This window comes from Salvelinus fontinalis, chromosome 2, assembly GCF_029448725.1.
Source record: "Salvelinus fontinalis isolate EN_2023a chromosome 2, ASM2944872v1, whole genome shotgun sequence".
NCBI classification, from domain to species: Eukaryota; Metazoa; Chordata; class Actinopteri; order Salmoniformes; family Salmonidae; genus Salvelinus; species Salvelinus fontinalis.
The window spans coordinates 20,146,820-20,169,005 of NC_074666.1; the positions used below are offsets into that span (position 1 = coordinate 20,146,820).

Consider the following 22,186-nt stretch of genomic DNA (forward strand, 5'->3'; position numbering starts at 1 on the left):
TTCCGGCCACCATAGACTTTCCTAGAACTACACCCAACATAGACACAGCTAGACACATACACTCAACACAAAACCATAAACTACAACAAACACCCCCTCTACCATATAATACCCCAAAATACACACATACCCCATGTCACACCCTGACCTAACTAAAATAATAAATAAAACAAATAATACTAAGGCCAGGGCGTGACATAACCCCCCCCTTAAGGCGCGAACTCCGGACGCACCAACACATAGTCTAGGGGAGGGTCTGGGTGGGCTTCCTTCCACGGCGGCGGCTCCGGCACTGGTCGTGGTCCCCACCCCACCATAGTCATAAGAGGCAGCACCGGGATAAGGGGCAGCACCGGGATAAGGGCCAGCACCGGGATAAGGGCCAGCACCGGGATAAGGGCCAGCACCAGGATAAGGGGCAGCACCAGGATAAGGGGCAGCACCAGGATAAGGGGCAGCACCAGGATAAGGGGCAGCACCAGGATAATGGGCAGATCCTGGCTGGATGACGGCTCCGGCGGATCCTGGTTGGACGGCTCATGGCTGGCTGACAGATCTGGCTGCTCATGGCTAGCTGACGGATCCGGACGCTCATGGCTGGCAGACGGATCTGGACGCTCATGGCTGGCTGACAGCTCTGGCAGATCCTGTCTGGTTGGCGGCTCTGGCAGATCCTGTCTGGTTGGCGGCTCTGGCAGATCCTGTCTGGTTGGCGGCTCTGGCAGATCCTGTCTGGTTGGCGGCTCTGGCAGATCCTGTCTGGTTGGCGGCTCTGGCAGATCCTGTCTGGTTGGCGGCTCTGGCAGATCCTGTCTGGTTGGCTGCTCTGGCAGATCCTGACTGACGAATGGCTCTAGCGGCTCCTGACTGACTAATGGCTCTGACGGCTCGGGACAGACGGGCGGCTCTAATGGCTCTGGACAGACGGATGGCTCAGACGGCACTGGGCAGACGGATGGCTCAGACGGCACTGGGCAGACGGATGGCTCAGACGGCGCTGGGGAGACGGATGGCTCAGACGGCGCTGGGGAGACGGATGGCTCAGACGGCGCTGGGGAGACGGATGGCTCTGGCCGGATGAGGCGCACTGTAGGCCTGGTGCGTGGTGCCGGAACTGGAGGCACCGGGCTAAAGGCACGCACTTTCAGGCTAGTGCGGGGAGAAGGAACAGGGCATACTGGACCCTGGGGACGCACATTAGGCCTAGTGCGTGGGGCCGGAACTGGTGGTACCGGACTGGGGACACGCATCTCAGGGCTAATGCGGGGAGCAGCAACAGGATGCACAGGACTCTGGAGACGCACAAGAGGCTTAGTGCGTGGTGCCGGAATTGGTGGTACCGGGCTGGAGACACGCACCATAGGACGAGTGCGTGGAGGAGGAACAGGGCTCTGGAGACACACTGGAAGCCTGTTACGTGGTGTAGGCACTGGTGGAACTGAACTGGGGCGGGGAGGTGGCGCCGGAAATACCGGACCGTGCAGGCGTACTGGTTCCCTTGAACATCGAGCCTGCCCAACTTTACCTGGTTGAATGCTCCCCGTCGCCCGACCAGTGCGGGAAGGTGGAATAACCCGCACCGGGCTATGTAGGCGAACCGGGGACACCATGCGTAAGGCTGGTGCCATGTATACCGGCCCGAGGAGACGCACTGGAGACCAGACGCGTTGAGCCGGTATCATGGCACCTGGCTCAATGCCCAATCTAGCCCTACCAGTGCGGGAAGGTGGAATAACCCGCACCGGGCTATGAACACGTACAGGAGACACCGTGTGCTCTACTGCATAACACGGTGTCCACCCGTACTCCCGCTCTCCACGGTTAGCCTGGGAAGTGGGCGCAGGTCTCCTACCTGCCCTCGGCCCACTACCTCTTAGCCACCCCCCAAGAAATTTTTGGGTAGTACTCGCGGGTCTCCAGCCTTGTCTCCGTGCTGCCTCCTCATATCGCCTCCTCTCGGCTTTCGCTGCCTCCAGCTCTTCACGAGGAAGGCGATATTCTCCCGGTTGCGCCCAAGGTCCGTTACCATCTAAAATCTCCTCCCATGTCCATGAATCCTTAATGCCTTGATCCTGTTGCCGCTGGTCATGTTGCTTGATCCGATATTGGTGGGTCATTCTGTCACAATCGTGTTGACATGAACGAGAGGACCAAGGCGCAACATGATTTGAATACATCTTCTTTTTAATAACAACGACGAAGATGAACACGACACACTATTACAACACTAACGAAAAACAACAAACGATCGTGAAAACCTCAAACGTAAGTGCACACACAAACTACTTACGTCGAACTATACATATACACAAACAATGACCCACAAACAGCTAAAGCCTATGGCAGCCTTAAATATGGCTCCCAATTAGAGACAACCGAAATCAGCTGTCTCTAATTGAGAACCCATTCCGGCCACCATAGACTTTCCTAGAACTACACCCAACATAGACACAGCTAGACACATACACTCAACACAAAACCATAAACTACAACAAACACCCCCTCTACCATATAATACCCCAAAATACACACATACCCCATGTCACACCCTGACCTAACTAAAATAATAAATAAAACAAATAATACTAAGGCCAGGGCGTGACATACTGAGAAAAGAGAATTTTGAAATATAGTGCAATATTATGCCTCTGTATACATGAGTGCAATATCAGACTTTAAACATTTTTTTTTTAAATTTCACCTTTATTTAACCAGGTAGGCAAGTTGAGAACAAGTTCTCATTTACAATTGCGACCTGGCTAAGATAAAGCAAAGCAGTTCGACACATACAACAACACAGAGTTACACATGGAGTAAAACAAACATACAGTCAATAATACAGTAGAAAAATAAGTCTATATACAATGTGAGCAAATGAGGTGAGATAAGAGAGGTAAAGGCAAAAAAGGCCATGGTGGCAAAGAAAATACAATAAAGCAAGTAAAACAGTGGAATGGTAGATTTGCAGTGGAAGAATGTGCAAAGTAGAGATAGAAATAATGGGGTGCAAAGGAGAAAAATAAATAAATACAGTAGGGGAAGAGGTAGTTGTTTGGGCTAAAATATAGATGGGCTATGTACAGGTGCAGTAATCTGTGAGCTGCCCTGACAGCTGGTGCTTAAAGCTAGTGAGGGAGGTAAGTGTTTCCAGTTTCAGAGATTTTTGTAGTTCATTCCAGTCATTGGCAGCAGAGAACTGGATGGAGAGGCGGCCAAAGGAGGAGTTGGCTTTGGGGGTGACCAGAGAGATATACCTGCTGGAGCGCGTGCTACATTTAAACTAAGTGGATGTGAGAAATATAAGAAATGACAATCAATCAAATTTCAATCACTCAAGTTTATTTATAAACCACTTTTACATCAGATGTCACAAAGTGCTATACAGAAACCCAGCCTAAAACCCCAAACAGCAAGCAATGCAGATGTAGAAGCACGGTGGCTAAGAAAAACTCCCTAGAAAGGCAGGAACCTAGGAAAAAACCTAGCGAGGAACCAGGCTCTGAGGGGAGGCCAGTCCTCTTCTGGCTGTGACGGGTGGAGATTATAACAGTACATGGCCATTAAGGCCAGATGGTTCCTCAAGATGTTCAAATGTTTATAGATGACCAGTAAGGTCATTCAGAGGTCAAGACAGCAGGTGCGGTAGAGCGAGAGAGAGAGAGTCAAAAACAGCAGGTCCGGGACAAGGTAACACGTCCGGTGAACAGGTCAGGGTTCCATAGCCGCAGGCAGAACAGTTGAAACTGGAGCAGCAGCATGACCAGGTAAACTGGGGACAGCCAGGAGTGTGGCCAGGTGCCAAAAAGAGGGACCTCGTGAAATTACGATTGGTTCAGAACAGGGCATGGTCCTAGGGCTCAGATCCTCCGGGAGGGGAGGAAGAGAGGGAGAGAGAGAGAATTAGAGGGGGCATACTTAAATTCACATAGGACACCAGATAAGACAGGAGAATTACACCAGATATAACAGACTGACCCTAGCCCCCCGGCACATAGAAAATTGCAGCATTGATACTGGATAATGTCTACATGCAATAAATATAGTGTATGCTACCTTTATTTGATAGATACCAAAACAATTGATAGTAGGCCCACAGTTCAGTAGGCCCACAGTTCAGTCAATGTACTTATTTGATTTTATTAGGGATCCCCCTTAGCTGCTTCCAAGGCAGCAGTTATTCTTCCTGGGGTCCAAACACATTAAGGCACTTACATTACACATAAAAACAAATGACATTATTACATCACTACATATCTACAATACAAAATGTATAATACCACCATACAACAATATTACAATGTATGCGTGTGTAGAGTGAGTGTGCTAGTGTTTGTGTGTATGCCTGTGTTTGTACCTCTGTGTGTGTCCATTCACAGTCCCCGCTGTTCCATAAGGTGTATTTTTATCTGTTTTTTTAAGTCTGATTCTACTACTTGCATCCATTGCCTGATGCAGAATAGAGTTCCATGTAATCATGGCTCTATGTAGTACTGTGCACCTCCCATAGTCTGTTCTGGACTTGTGGGGTATGCATGGGTGTCCGAGCTGTGTGTTAGTAGTTTAAACAGACAGCTCGGTGCATTCAGCTTGTCAACACTTCTTACCTAAACAAGTAGTGATGATGGCGTTGACGGGACGCCAATCCCTAAGAAATGTGAAAAAAGTATTTTAAAGTGCTGCTCCATCTTCTAACAGCACTATCAACAAGGCAGGTCCTACCTAGTTTTGTCACATCTGGACCACTGTTCAGTCGTGTGGTCAGGTGCCAAAAAGAGGGACCTCAGAAAATTATGATTGGTTCAGAACAGGGCAGCTCGTCTGCACCTTAAAATGCATTTTCTTAGGGATCGGCGTCCCGTCAACTGGACAGTTGTAAATCATGCAGCACCTTGTGTCACGATCGCAGATTTTAGAGAAACAACAAATGTCGGTACATATAAGTGTCTTATATCGGCTGAAAGCTTAAATTCTTGTTAATATAACTGCACTGTCCAATTTACAGTAGCTATGACTGTGAATAAAATGCCATGCTATTGTTTGAGGAGAGCTCCTAACAACAAAACACTTTTTTTCACCGCGATAGGTTTGATAAATTCCTCTCTGAAGGTGAAATGTGTACTTACATTCTGAAACCTTGCTCTGTTTTATCATCCAAAGGGTCCCAGAGATAACATGAAGTGTCGTTTTGTTAGATAAAATCCTTTTTCATATCCTAAAAAGGTCCATATAGCATGCACGATCGATTTTGAATTTCCACCTGTTCAATTTGCAAAGAAAGGAATCTGTGAAAATCTAATCCTAAACGTTGTTTCAACCGGTCAAATCACGTTCGTATGTATTCCTCAGAGATCCTAGAACGTAACCAGACTTCACTATATCATTAGGGGTGTAATATATCCTATAGGGCCCCATATTTGGTCGGAGAGCGATGCCTTTATGGCACACCAATGACGCGGGCGGTCTTCACTTCAACGACTCTAACTTTGTCAAATAAGCACCAATCTGGGTCAAACAAAGCTAGCTAGATAGCCAATGAGCTGGGCTTTATGGGAGTATCCAGAAACCCTGTATATGTTGTAAAATGCAGCTACTAACATTTTGCGACATCACGCCTTTTACTTTTGGACAAAAATTATAAGAATATTCAGAGTTATGAAGTTCTGAAAACTGGTTGTTTTGCAATTGTTGAACTTATAATATGGCTACTAATACTGGAAAAGCTAAATCAAAGTCCAAGTATACAGATTTCACGATATTCTAATATGAATGCAATTGTCTCCTTCACGATTTGCCCAAATATACCTTGATGACTTCACACTAAATGTCATGTAGTTCGCTCATGCTTCAAGATATCATGCACATACACTGCTGCCATCTTGTGGTCACCATCGGAATTACAACCAGAGTGATGGCTAGAACTGGGACCTTTCTCTTGCATTTCAAAGATGGTGGTAGAAAAATACCGGAGGGCGGGCTGCCTTCTGAGAATTTGTAGGCGATCGAATAAACCCCCTCTGCCTTCCATTTTGCTAGCAAATATGCAATCTTTGGAGAATAAAATCGACGAGCTACGCGGAAGATTAAACTACCAATGGGACATTAAAAACTGTAACATGTTATGCTTCACGGAGTCGTGGCTGAACAACGACATTATCAACATACAGCTGGCTGGTTATACACTGTATTGGCAGGATAGAACACTGGCGTCTGGTAAGACAAGGGCGGCGGACTATGTATTTTTGTAAATATTAGCTGGTGCACGATATCTAAGGAAGTCTCGAGGTTTTGCTTGCCTGAGGTAGAGTATCTCATGATAAGCTGTAGACCACACTATCTACCTAGAGAGTTTATTTGTATTTTTCGTAGCTGTCTACATACCACCACAGACTGAGGCTGGCACTAAGACCACACTCAATGAGCTGTATTCCGCCATAACTAAACAGGAAAACACTCACCCAGAGGCGACGCTTCTAGTGGCCGGGGACTTTAATACAAGGAAACTTAAATCAGTCTTACCAAATTTCTTTCAGCATGTTAAATGTGCAACCAGAAGGAAAAAAACTCTGGACCACCTTTACACCACACACAGAGACGCATACAAAGCTTTCCCTCGCCCTCCATCTGGCAAATCTGACCATAATTCTATCCTTCCGATTCCTGCTTACAAGCAAAAATTAAAGCAGGAAGCACCAGTGACTCAATCAGCAAAAAGTGGTCAGATGAAGCAGATGCTTGTAGTATCTGTAATCTATATCTGTTTATATTAGTTACTATGCTGTTACTAAGCAGTAATGTATTACGGCAGTGTTACGTTACTACACCTAATAGGAAATGCACATGCGCACTATTGGGCCCAGGGGCTGTAGAACACGAGAGGTTTTGACTAAACTAAACTAACTGTACTCCTGTCTCCTGCCTGGTCATTTCTCCACAACACAAATATTACAGTGGCGACATGGTGATTAAGCTTCTTAAACAGACATTGCTTGAACGGAAGAATGTTGCGTGAGTAATGAAACTCAAAATGATTCTGTAAATCACCAGTTATTTATGCTTTTTTTTTGCCAGTAGAAAAGGCTAAGCACTGCTAGTAGGTACAGCGTTCAGGAGCTGCCAAGTAGCAAGCCTATTGGAGTCCAGAATAGTGACACTGCCCTCTGGTGGTTAAATTAAAAACTGTCATTGAACCCATTGAAATTAGGCAATCTCAGTGGAGAAATATTGTTAAAAAAAAGGAAGAAACAATGTGTACATTATTACAAATGAGTACAGTTAATTAAGTAATTGCAGAAACTTCTGAAATGAATAAAGTGAAGAATTACATGAGCATTCAGAAAATTAAGGAATACAAGGAATGAGGAAACTGAACAATTAACTGTGAAAATGGCAACCATTGGCCGAGTACCAGAGTTTGAGGCTACAAAATAGGATTTTGATTCCTTTTTAGAGCGTTTTGAGTGTTGGCTGGCTGCAAATTAAATCAAAGATGAAAAGAAAGCAGACGTATTTCTCAGTGTTTTGGGTCCAACTGAGTATGGATTGCTGAAAGGTCTCATTGAACCAATAAAAGCAGTGGAGTTGAACTATGCAGAACTGACTGAAACTCTTTCGAGGGATTTCAAGCCTAAGCCAATTCTCATTGCAGAACGTTTCAGATTTTACCAACGTCACCAGAGTCAAGGAGAAACCGTGGCTGACTACATCCTTGCTTTGAAAAGGCTGGCAAGTACATGTGAGTTTGCATGATTTCTTGATGACGCTCTCCGAGACAAGTTTGTCTCACAGGTGAAGCATATCGCAGAAGGCTTCTGTCAAAGAAGGACCTTTAAGAAAGCCTGTGATATCACACTTGGACTCGAGCTTGCCCACAGGGATACTATTGAGCTATTGGGACATGCAGAATGTCAGAAAGGTGTTCACAAGGTCAGTGATGCACGTGGTGGAAAAGGCTCACAAAAGACACACTTTTCTCAGTCCCGTCCTCAAGGTTACACAAGAACAAAGCAGCTCAAATCACAAAGGTCTATGTAAGGGTTGCGGAACTGGTGGCAGTGAAGTCAAACGCAGGAGAGCAGAAAAAGGTAATAGCCAGAGCAGTTTAATTTCAAAACCAACGGCAATAAAAAAATTAACCTACATGGGTACAAAACCCGACACGCACCAGTAACATAGTGCACAAGCACTTACAAACCAACAATTCCACACAAGGACATGGGGGGAACAGAGGGTTAAATACACAACACTTAATGAGGGAAATGGAAACCAGGTGTGTAGGAAAACAAGACAAAACAAATGGAAAATAAAAAGTGGATCGATAATGGCTAGAAGGCCGGTGAACACCACCGGAACAAGGAGAGGAAACGACTAGTGTGAAATTCGTGACAGTCTAAGCCAAGTTGCAACAGATGTGGGGGAGATAATCATCAGCACAGTGAATGTCGATTCCAAAATGAAAAGTTCCACAATTGTGGAAAGATTGGACATTTACAGAGAGTGTGTAAAGCTCCAAAACGCACAGCAAGAGCACACAAGGTGAAACAGTATTGGAACTGTTCACAGTGTACACAGCTCAACAACAAAAAGATGGAATCTATCTCAGCATGGAGTTAGCGGGAAAACCAGTAGAAATGCAGCTGGACAAGGGAGCATCTGTATCTCTGGTTCCAGAGAGACTCTACAAAGAAAAACTGAAAGAGTGTCCTCTTCAGCCAGAGTTCATCCGCCTTTCTTCTTACACTGGTGACACTATTCCTGTTTTAGGGCAGATCCAGGTACCAGTCCGGTATGAGGGGAAGGAGTGGACACTACCGCTTGTCATTGTTAAACGAGAAAAATCAGCCTTGCTAGGCAGAAACTGGCTACAAAGGTTCAAGTTGAACTGGGGAGAAATCTTCAGTCTGAGAAATGACAAACCAGTGAGTCAGTCTACACTCACTAACATGTTGGAGAAGCACAAATAACTTTTCAAAGATGGCTACTGCGAAATATAAGACTTCACAGCAAAGTCAGAGTGCAAGAAGGAACCAAGCCTATCTTTCACAAATCACATCCATTTCCCTATGCTCTTAAGGAAGCAGTAGAGAAGGAACTGGACCGCCTACAGAAGAATAACCTCAATACGAAAGTAGAGAGGAGCGACTGGGCCGCTCCAATCTTTGTAGTCCCAAAGAAAGACAAGACCGTCAGAATGTGCGGAGACTACAAGGTCACAGTAAATCGCTGCATACTACCAGAGGAATATCCACTACCAAATGCTGAAGATCTGATTGCCACTCTAGCTGGTGGGAAGGTTTCAGTAAGCTGGACCTGCCATTCACTTATCAGCAACTGAAGCTAGATCCGGAGTCAGAACAGTATCTGACCATCAATACACACAAGGGGCTATTCAGATTCAATCACTTGGCCAATGGAATCTCGACAGCTCCAGCGATATTCCAACACACAATGGATCAGATCTTGGATGGTATAGACAATGTTGTGTGCTTCATGGACGACATCCTTGTGTCAGCACCCTCCATTGGAGAGCAACTTGTAGTGCTGGACAAAGTGATGTCAAGACTTGAGAAATATGGAGTGAGAATGAAACGCAGCAAGTGTGAGTTCCTCTAGGACTCAGTGGAGTATGTCGGATACAAGATTGATGCACGAGGCCTGCACCGAACCAACAGCAAGGTGGAAGCAATCGTAAACGCACCAGCACCCACAAATATCTCAAATCTGAGATCATTTTTGGGGCTCCTGAACTATTACGGAAAGTTTGTGGCAAACTTGTCCACATTGTTGCATTCGCTTCACCAACTGCTGAAGGCCGATGCAAGATGGAATTGGTCCTCACAATGCGAAGAAGCATTCAAGACTTGCAAACAGCATCTGCTAAAGAGCAAGTGGCTTGCCCACTTCGACACAGAGATGAAGCTGAGACTTGCGTGTGATGCATCTCCATACGGCGTAGGAACCCTAATTTCACATGTTCTACCGTCAGGTGAAGAACACTCTATTGCATTTGCATCACGGACTCTGTCACCAAGTGAGAAAAGTTATGCTCAAATTGAGAAGGAAGCCCTGAGCATAATATTCGGAGTGAAGAAGTTTCACAAATACCTCTACTGAAGGAAGTTTCAACTGCTGACAGATCACAAGCCTCTGTTGGCCATCCTTGGACCAAAATCAGCCATACCAACCCTTGCTGCACTTAGAATGCAACGTTGGGCTCTGATATTGCTAGCCTACGACTATGAGACCGAGTACAGACGATCCAGTGATCACGCAAATGCAGATGCACTATCAAGACTACCATGCAATAGTGACTCCGACAGTGAAGATGATAGAGCAGTCTTCCAGATCTCTCTCATCAACAAACTGCCCATATCTGCTTCAGACATAGCAGAGGAAACGAGGAAAGACCCAGTGCTTTCCAAAGTCTTGGACTTAACATTAGGCGGTTGGCCAACCTTCGTAAAGGACGATAACCTTCGTCCATTCATTGACAAGATAGACCAATTGTCTACTGATCAAGGATGTGTTCTGTGGGGATCAAGGGTGGTGGTAACTCACAAATTTCAGGGGAGACTGCTATTTGACCTGCATGAGGGACATCCAGGGATCACTCGAATGAAAGCACTTGCCCGCAGTTATCTGTGGTGGCCTGGACTGGATCAGGACATTCAACAGCATGTAGGCCAATGCTCACCTTGTGAAGCTGTTCATCACAAGCCTGCTGCTGCACCTCTTCATCCACGGTCCTGGGCTGCCACACCATGGGAATGCATCCATGTGGATTACGCCGAGATTGACAAGCAAAATTTCCTTGTTGTCTGCGATGTCCATTCCAAGCAGATGGAAGTGTTCCCTACTCAACTGACCACAGCTGAGAAGACCATCAATTGGTCCTTTGGACTAGTCAAGGAGTTCGTATCGGACAATTGCTCTCCTTTCACCTCAAACAACTTTGAAATGTTTCTCAAGAACAACAGAGTAAGGCACATACTGTCACTACCTTACCATCCGGCATCAAATGGAGCAGCGGAAAGAGCTGTGCAAACCTTTAAGGCTTGGATTAGACTTGAGGTTCAGTCTGTGCCAATCCACCAAAGGCTTCCCCGTTTACTTACAGTAACACACCACACACAGTAACGGAACGTACACCAGCTGAACTGTTTCTGAAACACCAACCACGTACCCGCCTGACATTGTTGAAACTTATCTTTTGCACAGACTTATCAAGCACTGTGGCAAAGCACCAGCTACAGCAGAAGAAAGCTCATGACAAACACTCAAAGACTGTCAGAGAATTCAAAGAGGGAGAGAGGGTGATGGTACGTGATTTCAGACACCCCAAGCGCCTGTGGAACTCAGGTGTGATCTTGCAAAGCAGAGTACCTTTTACTTACCAAGTCCAAATTGGTCATCGCCATGTCAGTGTTCATGTGGATCATCTGCTACGGTCCAACGCCCCAGCAGAGACATGCAGAGAGAACAAGAACAATAATGATCCCCAGGACTATTCTCCTGACTGTGGACGTACGGGAGAGACAGAGCCTGACCTTCCACCCGAACCTGGCCCACCACCAGAAGCTCAGGAGGACCGGAGATATCCTATTCGACAGCAGAGGGCACCTAAAAAGCTTGACCTGTGAGTTGAGCTGTTTCAGGAGGTTACAGACAGTAAAACAAACAAACACTTTAATATGTCCTAGATAAAAGGAAAGAAAAAGGACATTACCTGGGTTAGTTATTAGGACACAAATTCCACCTTCGGGGCAGAATAATCCCTTGGATTTGTGCTGGGCTCTGAAAAGTCTGCTTCATCCCAGTAGTTGAAAAATGTTTAAGAATACATTGTTCAGATATTGCATTAATAGTTCCCAAACGTACGTACCTTGTTCTCTGGGAGTTAAACACTATGGGGGAGGAGTGTAGTATCTATGATCTATATCTGTTGATATTAGTTACTATGCTGTTACTAAGCAGTAATGTATTACGGCAGTGTTACGTTAATACACCTAATAGGAAATGTACATGCTCACTATTGGGCCCAGGGGCTGTAGAGCACAAGAGGTTTTGACTAAACGACACTAACTGTACTCCCGTCCCCTGCCTGGTCATTTCTCCACAACACAAATATTACAATGATAAGCTACAGGACTGTTTTGCTATCGCAGACTGGAATATGTTCAGTGATTCCTTCGATTGCATTTTGGAGCACATCACATCAGTCATTGGCTTCATCAATACGTGCATCAATAATAAGTGCCCACCCCAAATCACACCCTGACCTAACCAAATAGAGAAATAAAATGGCTCTCAGGTCAGGGCGTGACAGTACCCCCCCCCCCCCCCCCCCCCAAAGTTGCGGACTCCCGGCCGCAAACCTGAACCTATAGGGGAGGGTCCGGGTGGGCATCTACCCACGGTGGCGGCTCCGGTTTGATACGTAGCCCCCGCTCCCTACGCTGATCCCTCCGCTTCTGTGGAACCGGACCGTGGATCGTCGCCAGAGGCTCCGAACTGGGAACCACCACTGGAGGCTCCGGACTGGGAACCCCTGCTGGAGGCTCCGGACTGCGGATCGTCGCTGGAGGCTCCGGACTGCGGATCGTCGCTGGAGGCTCCGCACTGCGGATCGTCGCTGGAGGCTCCGGACTGCGGATTGTCGCTGGAGGCTCCGGACCGGGGACCGTCCCTGGAGGCTCCTTACCCTGGATTATCACTGCAGGCCCCCGGGCCATGAATCATCACTGGAAGCTTCGTGCCATGGATCATCACTACAGGCTCCGGGCCATGGATCATCACTGGAGGCTTCGTGCCATGGATTATCACTGGAGGCTTCATGCCATGGATTATCACCGGAGGCTTCGGGCCATGGATCATCACTACAGGCTCCAGGCCATGGATCATCACTACAGGCTTCGTGCCATGGATCATCACTACAGGCTCTGGGACATGGATCATCACTGGAGGCTTCATGCCATGGATCATCACTAGAGGCTTCGTACGTGGAGCCGGAACAGGTCTCACAGGACTGAGGAGACGTACTGGAGGCCTGGTGCGTGGAACAGGCTACACTGGGTCGTGGTGGAGTACTGGACGTCTCGAGCGTAGAGCTGGCACAACCCTTCCTGGCTGGATGCCCACTTCCGCCCGGCAAATGCAGGGCGCTGGCACAGAGCGCACCGGCCTGTGAATGCTCACTGGAAACACCATGCACATCACCGCATAACACGGTGCCTGACCAGTCACACGCTCCTCACGGTAAGCACGGGGAGTTGGCTCAGGTCTAAACCCTGACACTGCCAATCACCCCGTGTACCCCCCCCAAAAAATTGGGGGGCTGCCTCTCGTGCTTGCCTCGATGGTTTAACGCCTCGTAACGTCGCCATTCTGCTCTCGCTGCTTCTATCTCCTCCTTCGGACGGGGATACTCCCCGGCCTGCCTCCAGGGTCCTTTCCCATCTAGGATTTCCTCCCAGGTCCAGTCCTCCTGACCACGCTGCTTGGTCCTTTGGTGGTGGGTAGTTCTGTAACGCTCGTCGTCGTAAGGAAGAGTGGACCAAAGCGCAGCGTGGAAAGTGTTCATGATTTTATTGATCAAAGAAACACTCAAACAAAGTAACAAAACGAAAGCGAACAGTTCTGTCAGGTAAACAGATACTAAACAGAAAAAAACTACCCACAAAACACAGGTGGGAAAAAGTATGATTCCCAATCAGCCATGGATCATCACTGGAGGCTTCGTGCCATGGATTATCACTGGAGGCTTCATGCCATGGATTATCACCGGAGGCTTCGGGCCATGGATCATCACTACAGGCTCCAGGCCATGGATCATCACTACAGGCTTCGTGCCATGGATCATCACTACAGGCTCTGGGACATGGATCATCACTGGAGGCTTCGTGCCATGGATCATCACTAGAGGCTTCGTACGTGGAGCCGGAACAGGTCTCACAGGACTGAGGAGACGTACTGGAGGCCTGGTGCGTGGAGCTGCCACAGGGCTTACCAGGCTGGGGAGACATACTGGAGGCCTGGTACGTGGAGCCGGAACAGGTCTCACCGGACTGGGGAGATGCACTGGAAACCTGGTGCGTGGAACAGGCTACACTGGGTCGTGGTGGAGTACTGGACGTCTCGAGCGTAGAGCTGGCACAACCCTTCCTGGCTGGATGCCCACTTCCGCCCGGCAAATGCAGGGCGCTGGCACAGAGCGCACCGGCCTGTGAATGCTCACTGGAAACACCATGCACATCACCGCATAACACGGTGCCTGACCAGTCACACGCTCCTCACGGTAAGCACGGGGAGTTGGCTCAGGTCTAAACCCTGACACTGCCAATCACCCCGTGTACCCCCCCCAAAAAATTGGGGGGCTGCCTCTCGTGCTTGCCTCGATGGTTTAACGCCTCGTAACGTCGCCATTCTGTTCTCGCTGCTTCTATCTCCTCCTTCGGACGGGGATACTCCCCGGCCTGCCTCCAGGGTCCTTTCCCATCTAGGATTTCCTCCCAGGTCCAGTCCTCCTGACCACGCTGCTTGGTCCTTTGGTGGTGGGTAGTTCTGTAACGCTCGTCGTCGTAAGGAAGAGTGGACCAAAGCGCAGCGTGGAAAGTGTTCATGATTTTATTGATCAAAGAAACACTCAAACAAAGTAACAAAACGAAAGCGAACAGTTCTGTCAGGTAAACAGATACTAAACAGAAAAAAACTACCCACAAAACACAGGTGGGAAAAAGTATGATTCCCAATCAGAGACAACGATAGACAGCTGCCTCTGATTGGGAACCACACTCGGCCAAAATCAAAGAAATAGAAAACATGGAATGCCCACCCCAAATCACACCCTGACCTAACCAAATAGAGAAATAAAACGGCTCTCTAAGGTCAGGGCGTGACAGCCTGGGTAAAATCCCATTTAAACAGGGGAAGCTATAAAACAGTAGGATGTGTCAGAACTCTGTGGCTTTCTAATATTTGAGTAAATCAATTCTTCACATTTACAGATGGTTTTATGGCAAGTAGTCTTTTGTTAGTGCGTTCTATTTCTATTCCAGTGTACCAGGACTCAGGGTGATATTTGGACTCAAACCACAATGTAGTCATTTGCCGATATATACCATGTAAGATGCTGTGCGTGTAATCAAAAGCAAACACTGCAATCATGTTGAAAATGGTAAGGAACACTAAAGGAGATGGGCCCTTTAAGAATGTTGTGGTTCTCTATTCGGTTTGGGCGAAGTTCACTAACTGTAACTTGTAGGGGCCAGATGTGAAAGGGAGAGGACTTGAATATTGGATCGCCATTCACATTCCATGAGAGTGAAAGGTTAATTAATGAACAAATCAGTGTCGTAAAGGGCCTCTATTGACTTGTATAGTGCACCATCATACATGTCATCTACACTGTGTATCTGGGCTGGACCTAGAATACTTATATTCTAATTCTTTCCAGAATTTGGGCTCTGATAACTTTTCCTCTAGTTGATTTTTGACTGACAAGTTCATGAAAACTGATCCCCTCTTCACAAGAGATGGCATATTCCCAGGGAGGCAACCACATTATGTGCAGTGATCGGGCACACCACAACACCTGAGCTTTGTATTGTTGTCACAATGAGGCTATTTGCATGGTTTGGACCATTGTGTTGTCCTTTTTTTTTTTTTCAACATAGAAAGATAATATCAATATTTAATACAAGTAAAAACGAAGTTGTCTTCGGTGTTCTTTTGTAACATGTTTAATTGTATATAATTACATAGGCTAATCATTACCCATGTGACTGAGTTGACAGCCTATTGGTAATACAACTTAATGGCCTTAATCCCTTGTCACGTCCTGACCATAGTTCCTATGTGTGTTGCTTGTTTTAGTGTTGGTCAGGACGTGAGCTGGGTGGGCATTCTATGTTGTATGTCTAGTTTGTCTGTTTCTGTGTTCAGCCTAATATGGTTCTCAATCAGAGGCAGCTGTCAATCGTTGTCCCTGATTGAGAATCATATATAGGTGGCTTGTTTTGTGTTGGGGATTTGTGGGTGGTTGTTAGCTGTGTCAGTGTTTGTGCCACACAGGACTGTGACGGTTAGTACGTTTGTTGTTTTGTATTTTGTCTAGTTTTTTTGTTATTAAATCATGGAAACTTACCACGCTGTACATTGGTCCTCGATCCTTCTCGCCTCTCCTCTTCTGAGGAGGAGGAAGAGCTAGACTGCCGTTACAGAACCACCCACCATCCAACTCGGACCAAGCAGCGTGGCTACGGGCAGGGACAGCAGCAGCAGCGGCCAGCTACACAGGACTCCTGGACATGGGAGGACATTTTGGAGGGAAAAGGACACTGGGCTCACATTGGAGAATATTGCCGCTCTCGGGAAGAGATGGAGGCAGCTAAAGCCCAGGAGCGGTGGTATGAGGAGGCAGCACGGAAGCGTGGCTGGAAGCCCGTGAAGAAAGCCCAAACATTTCTTGGGGGGAGGCTAAAGGGTAGTGTGGCGAAGGCAGGTAGGAAACCTGCGCCCACTTCCCATGCTTACCGTGGAGAGCGGGAGTACGGGCAGACACCGTGTTATGCGGAAGAGCGCACGGTGTCTCCTGTACGTGTGCATAGCCCGGTGCGGGTTATTCCACCTTCCCGCACTGGCCGGGCTAGATTGAGCATTGAGCCAAGTGCCATGAAGCCGGCTCAACATATCTGGCCTCCAGTACGTCTCCTCGGGCCGGTGTACATGGCACCAGCCTTACGCGTGGTGTCCCCGGTTCGCCAACACAGCCCAGTGCGGGTTATTCCACCTCTCCGCACTGGACGGGCTACGGGGAGCATTCAACCAGGTAAGGTTGGGCAGGCTCGGTGCTCAAGGGAGCCAGTACGCCTGCACGGTCCGGTATATCCGGCGCCACCTTCCCGCCCCAGCCCAGTACCATCAGTGCTTACACCAAGCACCAGGCTTCCAGTGCGTCTCCAGAGCCCTGTTCCTACTCCACGCACTCTCCCTGTGGTTCGTGTCTCCAGCCCAGTACCTCCAGTTCCGGCACCACGCACTAAACCTCCTGTGCATCTCCAGAGCCCTGTACGCACTGTTCCTGCTCCCTGCACTAGCCTTGAGGTGCGTGTCTCCAGTCCGGTACCACCAGTTCCGGCACCACGCACCAGGCCTACTGTGTGCCTCAGCAGGTCAGTGTCGACCGTCTGCCCAACGCCGCCTGCACTGCTCGTCTGCCTAGCGTCGTCTGAGCTGCCTGCCTGCCCAGTGTCGTCTGAGCCATCCGTCTGCCTAGCGCCATCTGAGCCATCCGTCTGCCCAGCGCCATCTGAGCCATCCGTCTGCCCAGCGCCATCTGAGCCATCCGTCTGTCCCGAGCCTTCAGAGCCGCCCGTCTGTCCCGGGCCATTAGAGCCGCCAGGAGCCGCCAGAGCCGCCAGCCAGTCAGGAGCCGCCAGAGCCGCCAGCCAGTCAGGAGCCGCCAGAGCCGCCAGCCAGTCAGGAGCCGCCAGAGCCGCCAGCCAGTCAGGAGCCGCCAGAGCCGCCAGCCAGTCAGGAGCCGCCAGAGCCGCCAGCCAGTCAGGAGCCGCCAGAGCCGCAAGCCAGTCAGGAGCCGCCAGAGCCACCAGCCAGTCAGGAGCCGCCAGAGCCGCCAGCCAGTCAGGAGCCGCCAGAGCCGCCAGCCAGTCAGGAGCCGCCAGAGCCCTCAGCCAGTCAGGAGCCGCCAGCCAGTCGTGAGCCGCCCTCCAATCGTGAGCCGCCCTCCAGTCGTGAGCCGCCTTCCAGTCGTGAGCTGCCTTCCAGTCGTGAGCTGCCCGCCAGTCGTGAGCTGCCCGCCAATCGTGAGCTGCCCGCCAGTCGTGAGCTGCCCGCCAGTCGTGAGCTGCCACTCAGTCGTGAGCTGCCACTCAGTCGTGAGCTGCCACTCAGTCAGGAGCTGCCACTCAGTCAGGAGCTGCCACTCAGTCAGGAGCTGCCACTCAGTCAGGAGCTGCCACTCAGTCAGGAGCTGCCACTCAGTCAGGAGCTGCCACTCAGTCAGGAGCTGCCACTCAGTCCGGAGCTGCCACTCAGTCCGGAGCTGCCACTCAGTCCGGAGCTGCCACTCAGTCCGGAGCTGCCACTCAGTCCGGAGCTGCCACTCAGTCAGGAGCTGCCACTCAGTCCGGAGCTACCTCTCTGTCCTGAGCTACCTCTCTGTCCTGAGCTGTCTCCTAAATCTAGGGGGGACCTTTGTGAAGGTTCCTAGACCAGGGTCGGGGGCGAGGGTCGCCACTCAAAGGACGCTGAGGGGGACAAAGACATTGGTGGAGTGGTGTCCTCGTCCAGCGCCGGAGCCGCCACCGCGGACAGATGCCCACCCATACCCTCCCCTTGAGTTTTAGGGGTGCGTTCGGAGTCCGCACCTCAGGAGGGGGGTACTGTCACGTCCTGACCATAGTTCCTATGTGTGTTGCTTGTTTTAGTGTTGGTCAGGACGTGAGCTGGGTGGGCATTCTATGTTGTGTGTCTAGTTTGTCTGTTTCTGTGTTCAGCCTAATATGGTTCTCAATCAGAGGCAGCTGTCAATCGTTGTCCCTGATTGAGAATCATATATAGGTGGCTTGTTTTGTGCTGGGGATTTGTGGGTGGTTGTTTCCTGTGTCAGTGTTTGTGCCACACAGGACTGTGACGGTTAGTACGTTTGTTGTTTTGTATTTTGTCTAGTTTTCTTGTTATTAAATCATGGAAACTTACCACGCTGTACATTGGTCCTCCGATCCTTCTCGCCTCTCCTCTTCTGAGGAGGAGGAAGAGCTAGACTGCCGTTACATTCCTAGCCACTGTGCTTCTACACCTGCATTGCTGGCTGTTTGGGGTTTTAGGCTGGGTTTCTGTACAGCACTTAGTGACATCAGGTGATGTAAGAAGGCCTTTATAAATACATTTGATTGATAACGATGTTTAACAACAATAAAGTTTGTTGCTGTTCTAAGATGACACCTTTCATTGATTTAGATTTATTACAGTAAGTACTTTTCTGGTAAGTATGACCTAATTGTTACTTGCCATTTCCTTTGTCACTATCCCTCATGACACACACACACACACACACACACACACACAGAGTTTCTTCTGTTATATCCTATGAACTCTGGCCCTCATCTCTCTCCTCTCCTCCCCAGTTATGACCGAGCCTATGAACAACAGTGAAACTGACTAACACAGGTTCGCAGCCCTGGACACACATGCAGGCGAAGGTAACACAACACACTGTTTCAGCTGTTATACTGACATTTTCTGTTCGTGTGTATCAGATCAATGCTTATTTTTTAATAACCAACTCTGTTGAGTTTATGTGAGTGACTGATTGACTGTACAATCTGATTGATTGTACATGGGAGGAATCCAGAACATTGCTCTGGGATCCAAAAGGAGTATGTCAGTTTCAAGGTCCCAGCTTTGAGAGAAGAAGCCATGTCAGTCACGTGCAGAAACCAACAATAATGAATAATGTAAATCATGTTTATATGACTTGTTTGTGTAGCAGTATATAAGGACTGAAAGGGAACACCCTTATAAGAGTTTTCATCAAGCTTGGATTGAGTTTGTGAACCTATCCGACCGTGATAATAAAGATTGATTAATTTACATTGAGTTTGAGTCATTAGTGGTGAATTTCTATAACAACTGTTAAAACGGAGCCAAACATTCACACACACAGAGATTCTGCCGTTAAATCCTATGAACTCTGCCCCTCTTATCTTTCTCCTCTCCACTTAAGACCGAGCCTATGAACAACAGTGAGACTGACTAACACAGGATGCAGCACTGGACAGCCATGCAGGGGATTCTCCTAGGAATCTTTTATACAGCGCTGGAGCTGAAATGGACAATCAAAATCATCCTTTGTTGCTCCATTGAATAATACAATTGCAATGGAATCTGATATATTGTGCTTTGTCAATTCTTTTGAAAATGTGTATTGTCCTACAGTAACTTCTCTATGAACCTACAGGACTCCTACAGCAAAATGGGCCCAAAATCCTGTGGGATATCCTGTAGATAAGACCCTTCCTTATCGTAGTCATTCAGGAAAAAATCCAGCAGGATTTATTTTAGGACTATCTGCAGGATTCATGCATGATTTGTCTCCTGAAGGACTACCTTTAGGATTCCTGCCGGACTCTGCAGAAATTGTCCCACAAGGAAGTGGGAAAATCCTTTGGGATATTCGTTTTCCTGCAGGATTCCTGTTACTTTTGTTGTAATGTAACAATCGTCTAAGGGAGGAGACCAAAACGCAGCGTGGCAGGTGTTCATGCCTTTATTAGATACGTGAACACTATGACAAAAATAACAAAGAAACAAAGATAGAACAACACGAAACAGTTCTGTCTGGTACTGACACAAAGACAGAAAACAACTACCCACAAAACACAGGTGGGAAAAGGCTACCTAAGTATGGTTCTCAATCAGAGACAATGATAGACAGCTGCCTCTGATTGAGAACCACACCCGGCCAAACACACAGAAATAAAAAACATAGAACACAAAACATAGAATGCCCACCCCAACTCACGCCCTGACCAAGCCAAAATAAAAAGGATCTCTAAGGCCAGGGCGTGCCATGTAAGAGATTTAACAAGTGACATCAATAAGGGATCATTGGTTTCACCTGAATTCACCTGGTCAGTCAATGTCATGGAAAGAGCAGGTGTCCTTAATGTTTTGTATGCTCAGTTTATATATTTCCAATGCAATAAAGCAAAGTATATGGAGAGAAACTGCAGGATTCTACATTTTGGCATATTACATTCATTTGTATTTCATGTCTCCCATTCAAATCATAAATATCCACTGTTGCAGCCTCCACATGGGCAAATGACTGGCCCAGTTTGGAGGGCTTGGCCTACGTAAAAGTGTCCAACAGTACCATCTGCTGTAGACATCAACATCTTACGCCAAACATCCACAGACGTCAGAAATACAAACGTCTATATTTTTGTATTGTTTTTTAATTACTCACTCTCAAGATAAGCCACATCTTATTTAATGTTATATGTTCATGTAACCATGATTTAATTGTTCACAATATGGGGAACAATAAATATGATTTACATTATGTTCCCAATATGATCAAAAAAGATAACCCACAATTCAACGTTTTATTCTTGAGCATCACTTTGACAAATAAGTATGGAGTACATCCTTCTATTGATCATTAGGGTGACTACCTCAAAAACGCTTAAATGTCTGTTCAAAATGATCTATTTCAATACCCTGGTAGGTATATGCTGTACTGTTGTTGACTGTATGAAGTGGGCGGTTCTGTCCAATTCATGTAATTTCTTCCGGTTGGAATGAATTTTCGACTGTGCTGTGGTTCACAAAATCAAGACAGTCTGCAAAGGTAAGTTGTGTTATTTTAAGAAAGCTTCTTTTTTTTGTTGTTGACCTGTTGGTTTATTTTTACACACAAACAGCTGTGTTGGGGAAAGTGAAAGCCTTGATGGCCTCCAGTTTGATGCAAAAAAGCTCAGTTTTTGTTTGTTAGCATTCGCGTTAGCTCTGCTAGTTTTGCTGCCGAGACCTTTCATTCAATAAAAAAAGGGAAGTGATGGTCGGCAACTGCTCTAAATCCGTTCTGAACAGATGGCTCGCTATCTGTCCAGCTAATGCACAGTATTTTGAGGCGAAAACTACAAATTATGCCATGCATTTTTACACAGCAAATAATCAGTATATGCTAACTATCATAACCCAGATGGCAAATTGGTGCTGTTGCAATGAATGAATGAATGAGATTCGGTTCGTCATTCGCTTTTAATGGCTATGCACGTATGTTTGCATAATTATATTGGCAATATAAACAAATAAATGCCGATTTAACGTACATGTCATAACACTTAATCACACCAAAAGAGACATAGGTAGTTAACGTTAGACCAAATATAACTGGCTGGACTAGCTAGCTAGATAGCGGAACAACAATGGTCAGTAGACGGTTTTGGTTAATTAAGCCTGCCAGGCGAATCATATTGCTGACGTGGTATGTATTTCGGTAGCTAGCTAGAGTTAAAAAAAAAAAAAAAAAGCACGTTAATTTAAGGTATTCTGAAGAAATGAGGTCACACACAAGTTGAAGCTTACAGTGTGGAAAGGAAACCCACTGTTTCTATGAAATCTGCTTGATTAGCATATAGAGAATTAAATTATAGTTGAATCTGCA

The 22,186-nt window shown here is 47.4% G+C and overlaps 1 protein-coding gene and 1 long non-coding RNA gene across 3 annotated transcripts in view; both read left to right on the plus strand.

The window, feature by feature from the left end:
• The window catches only part of LOC129813881 (uncharacterized), a 28,503-nt gene extending 8,600 nt beyond the window's left edge, over positions 1 to 19,903 (plus strand). The window contains exons 2-3 of the long non-coding RNA XR_008753201.1: positions 19,140 to 19,214; positions 19,739 to 19,903. This is a non-coding gene — a long non-coding RNA (uncharacterized LOC129813881). The remainder of the gene's footprint in view (positions 1 to 19,139; positions 19,215 to 19,738) is intronic.
• A 1,355-nt stretch (positions 19,904 to 21,258) lies between these two features.
• nnt (nicotinamide nucleotide transhydrogenase) overlaps positions 21,259 to 22,186 on the plus strand; it is a 76,696-nt gene continuing 75,768 nt past the window's right edge. The window contains exon 1 of one of the 2 annotated variants that reach the window (XM_055866486.1): positions 21,259 to 21,367. The gene's annotated coding sequence lies outside the window, so the exon portion shown is untranslated. The remainder of the gene's footprint in view (positions 21,368 to 22,186) is intronic. The other variant, XM_055866493.1, reaches the window with a different exon arrangement.